Source organism: Hemibagrus wyckioides, linkage group LG20, assembly GCF_019097595.1.
Source record: "Hemibagrus wyckioides isolate EC202008001 linkage group LG20, SWU_Hwy_1.0, whole genome shotgun sequence".
Classification (NCBI taxonomy): Eukaryota; Metazoa; Chordata; class Actinopteri; order Siluriformes; family Bagridae; genus Hemibagrus; species Hemibagrus wyckioides.
In genome coordinates this window covers 3,319,480-3,324,496 of record NC_080729.1, presented here as the reverse complement: position 1 = coordinate 3,324,496, position 5,017 = coordinate 3,319,480, and the positions used below count along the sequence as shown (strand labels likewise).

Genomic DNA, 5,017 nt, shown 5'->3' with positions numbered 1-5,017 from the left:
ATAAATGAATATACTCTAAAGTTTCATGGATACTCTTATTGATATTCATGTTTACTAATAAACTCACATAAATCACACTGATATAAGAAGAGATATATTTAGAAGCTGTGACATTTTTTCACTCGGCAGAAGCTGAAAGTGATTTAGGTTAGAGACAGAATCTAAGCTTGAGAATATTTAAATATAGGGCAGCTGTCAAGTTTCTCAGAGCTGATGGGGCCTCAGTGATCCATCGGTGCAAAAAACCCTTGCTTTGCTCTCAGGGAAGGAAGAGAAATTCACTATCAGCATATTTATAAAGAGTAAAGAGGTTAGTGCTCTCCTTCTAGCATGTTTAGCTTTACTTTAACATTGTCAGAGCAGCAGCATCCATCTCACATAAAGAACATGTAAAGTTTTAACTGTTCTCAGCCTCAGAAACTCTGACCGTAACACAGAGCTGACGTTTACATTGAGTTGAGTTGTTTATTTCGTATAACTTATGAGCTCTCCAGTACTGCAGGTGGTGCTGTTAAAAAACCACAAGAACAGAAAGGAGTTTTGGATGATCACCTTCGCTTAGCATCAACGATTATCTCGTAGTGTCTGTAGAATTCAGCTCATGTTGTCTCCACACTCTGGCCTTTATCAGGACACAAACTTTGGAGTCTTGAAGGCAACAATTTTATTGGACTGAGTTGGAACAACGTCACTTGATCCACTTTCCAGAACAATGTATAATAACTGTATTCTGGAGAAAATGTTCATCATTAAAATCTGAAATTCTTAGTCAAACACCATCTTCCAGTGTGTAGGTGTGTAGGTCTTGGTCACATGATGTGATTAACCGAAGCCAAGAAATGTGATAACAGCTTCAACAGGTAACAGCTTTTAGAAGACCTTCAGCTTTTAGAAGTTGGGGTCAGAGCACAGGGTCAGCCATGATGAAGTGCCCCTGGAGCAGATTGTGTGTGTGTGTGTAGAGTTTCCATGTTCTCCCTGCGCTTCAGGGGTTTCCTCCAGGGACATCCCCAAGTCCAAAGACATCTGCTGTAGGTTGATTCGCATCTCTAAATTGTCCCTAGTGTGTGAATGTGTGTGTCATGGGTTAGTACGCTGTCTAGGGTGTCCCCCAGAGCCATGTAGGATAAACGCTACAGAAACTGGACCGAAGGTAATTGGTTAAAGTATTCAAACACCTAGTCTAGCACAAAAATAAGCGCTTAGCTAGCTTCCTATAGCTTTGATAAGAGATGACCCTGAATAATTTCCTCTATATCAATACTCAGAAATGGTATGCTAACACGATATCTCTATGTGTGCTTGTATTCTTGAGCGAGGTGTCTCATCAAGCCTCTGGAGTGTGTGCGCGCCCACAATGGACACGTTGCTGCCTCTGCATTGTGCATTTAGCCGTTTTCTCATTTGTTAGCAGAACACAGGTCTAATCTTCTGACGACTGATGTGTTTGCTGAAGTATGTGAAAGTTTGGCATGGTTTATAATAATGGATTTCGCTAACGGTCTGTACTTCTTAAAGATAAGAGGCTTGTGGCTGCTTCCACAGATGAGATGAAAACAAAGTGTTTCCCGATCCAGATGACAGAAAATTGTGAAAAGCCGAAAGCACATGACTAATATTAGCCTGCATGATGGATATTTATTTTGTTTTGTGAGGCAATTCTGAATTTCCAGTTGTGATAAGAGAAACAGGAACCACTCAGGAACACATGTGGCTTCATTTATATCGTGTATTAACATGTGATCTCTGGCTGGACAGGAGCCTACAATCTAATCTCGTGTTTGCGTTCACTGTGGAGTGCAAAACTTTGTACACCCTTAGGATGAACCTAATAAATGTATTTTTTAAACCAAACAATTTAATGTGTTAGGTGTCACATAGCTGTATCTATCTGCTGACTACCAGGTCAGTGTGTTGTTTCGGCCTTGGCATTAACCACAGGATGTGTCCTGCGCCCTGGAGAAATCAACACCTGTGTCAGAGTAAATAGTGTGATTGTGTATTTTGGAGCCCTGTTATCGACAGACTATATGATGATGATGGTGTGTGTGTGTGTGTGTGTGTGTGCTTACTTTATTCTTAGCAAATATTGCAGTTTCGTTAGCAGTTAGAGCCTAAGCCTCACTCGTGGTCACTACAAAACATTTCCTGAGAGATCTCCTAAGAATTTCCTGTGTAATGTATATATACTGTATATATATATATTGTATATTGTAAGTCTTTTAATCTCTAGAGACTGTTATGTGTGAAACTAGATAAGCTAGATAAGCAGAAGATAAGTAGTTTTTTTCCCCCAATACCAAGATACCAATGCAGAAAGAAAAATTAGACACTGCAAAGATATAAAAAACTGAGCAAAATAATCTTTCATTCCATCTTTTCTATCACAACCCTGCGATTTGAACTCTGCCTTACTATTTAACTCTCAAGGCTTCCCCTTATTCACAGTCATAATATTTTTTGCACAGGTTTGGCTTTATTAAGAGACCAGAGCAACAGCAGACAAAGCAGAAGTGAAAATACAATAATGTATTTAACAGATAGACAAAAACAAAAAGAGGTCAAAGAAGAGATACATCACTCGAGCAAAGCAAAGAACAAGACTTTCATTACAACATGTGCCATCATGTCCTGGTGGTGAAGGTTCAAGGTCGCTTCATGGCTATAGATTCTCAGAAACGCTGTTTGCATCAGCGGAATTTTGAGATTGATGGAAATTTCTGATTTTCCTTTTCAAATCCATTTCCAGGTATGTAATCCAAATCAGTGCAATCACCAAAGCCCAGTTGAAGAACAAGAGGTAACGAAACAAATCGGCATAAAAAGCTGTACATCAAGAATGAAAGTGGAAAAAAAAAGATTTATTAGCATATAAATCCCAGATCACCCCACAATGTCTGTAATGACATCTATATACTGTTAAAATGAAAGGATGTTCTTTTTTTAGTTTAAAAGAAATGACAAGAAGTTAAGCATAAAAAACAGACAGCTTTAGGTGTGGAAAAAGTACTGAGAGATTTGACCGATCAGATATAACATTATGACCACTGACAGGTGAAGGCACCTGTTAGTGGGTGGGATATATTAGGCAGCAAGTGAACATTTTGTCCTCAAAGTTGATGTGTTAGAAGCAGGAAAAATGGACAAGCGTAAGGATTTGAGCCTGAGTTTGACGAAGGGCCAAATTGTGATGGCTAGACCACTGGATCAGAGCATCTCCAAAACTGCAGCTCTTGTGGGGTGTTCCTGGTCTGCAGTGGTCAGTATCTATCAAAAATGGTCCAAGGAAGGAACAGTGGTGAACCGGCAATAGGGTCATGGGCGGTCAAGGCTCATTGATGCACGTGGGGAGTGAAGGCTGACCCGTGTGATCCGATCCAACAGACGAGCTACTGTTGCTCAAACTGTTGCTGAAGAAGTTAATGCTGGTTCTGATAGAAAGGGGTCAGAATACACAGTGCAGGACGGGTCAGGGCTGTTTTGGTAGCCAAACACAATATTAGGCGGGTGGTCATAATATTATGCCTGGTCGATGTATACTAAGGTAAAAATATATAAAATCTTTTTCAAAATTAAAAAAAATGAGAGAAAATATTCATAGCCCAAACTATACATATAACTATATAAGTATTAAAAAGGATATATTTTCAGCCGGTATTTAAGTTAAAGATTTAAGTATTGTCATGATTCATGTGTAAAGACATTTACATTACTTTATTATTATGATCTTCTGCCTGACAACATTTAGTAATTTTGCTGGTCAGACACATGACTAACACTGTATTGTTTGCTAGTTAATTAATCACAAGTTAAATATCTTGTAAACTACCCACCTTTTCCACCTAGCTTAAGTTAGCTATCACAGGTGAAGCTAGTCTATTCTGGCATTAGCAAAGAATAGAAAAGGCTAACTCGGTTAAATATGACTACTTAATGTTAGCAAATTATCAACATGCTTTTAAACATTTCTAAGGTAAAGCCACAGATGACCATTCTCATGTCTAACACTGCAGCCCGGTGGATTATTCATTTTCAAACACACATGGATAGCTATAGTGCTAACTGTATTGTTTAGCATGAGATGGTCACTGCAGATGACAAATTAGCATAGTGTTGGGTGAAGAAAAAGTGTAAGTACCCCAAATAATACTTAAATATTGTAACAAAGAACGGGTACATGGGTATTTTCCACCCATGGCTGGGGCTGTAGGTCAGCGAAGGCAAATATTTAAGCAAATATACTTTATCCAAATTAACCTTCAGAGCTATCTTTCAAAAGGCAAATACTCTAGCAGGCCATTTTACATCTGAAGCTGGGCGTTACTTTTGTTTTTGACAATCATTCATAATCTTAAAAGAAATGTGTGCATCACTTACACACATCATACTGATTTCTGTTCATTTCTTCACAGTTCTAAAAAAAAAGATAAAGAAAACTGATCAAAGTCCTGTGATAAATTGCGACTTATTTAATTTACAAATTTATTTCTTAATTCATTTACAAAGCTCAGTTTTCTGTAGGCACATTTGAGCCTTTTGGTGCAATCAAATAATTTATTAATGATGAGGATCTTTAAAGTCTTACCCTTAACTCTCTCCCAAAATTCAGAAAAGTGAGACCTGCTGTCTGCCGAAAAGTAAAAGGATGTTAGTGTAGTGAGTTTGTGTGCCAAAGCAGAGCTGTAATGAGCAGGGCGTGGTTTAATCACAATATGATTGGGGAGTGTATATATATTCCGGGGTATGGGGCGCCACCCGGTGTGCATCATAGCTTTGGGATAGCCTATTTCCAGTATAGCTCAGGGCCTCTGCTGCATTCACAGTATGTATCGTGTCTACTTGGCTAAGGCCATTTAGATTGCTTTATGATCTTTGGGTTTTTTTTTTTGTCTTTCTTCCCTTTAGCTGATAGTGTTTTATTTTTCAGTCATCATAGTGGATGTGTGGGCCGTTGGCTGACCCCCCCCCCCACCCCCCCACCCCCCCGGCCTTTTGGAGTAGGCCAATAAGGAAGTTG

At 38.9% G+C, this 5,017-nt stretch overlaps 1 long non-coding RNA gene across 1 annotated transcript; it reads right to left on the bottom strand.

Moving 5' to 3' along the window:
- Nucleotides 1-2,493: 2,493 nt before the first annotated feature.
- Nucleotides 2,494-4,662, bottom strand: LOC131371080 (uncharacterized). The gene is made up of 3 exons (XR_009207495.1): nt 4,586-4,662; nt 4,378-4,414; nt 2,494-2,826 (listed from the first exon to the last, which is right to left on the bottom strand). It is a non-coding gene; the product is annotated as an uncharacterized LOC131371080 (long non-coding RNA).
- Between the last annotated feature and the right edge of the window lie 355 nt (nt 4,663-5,017).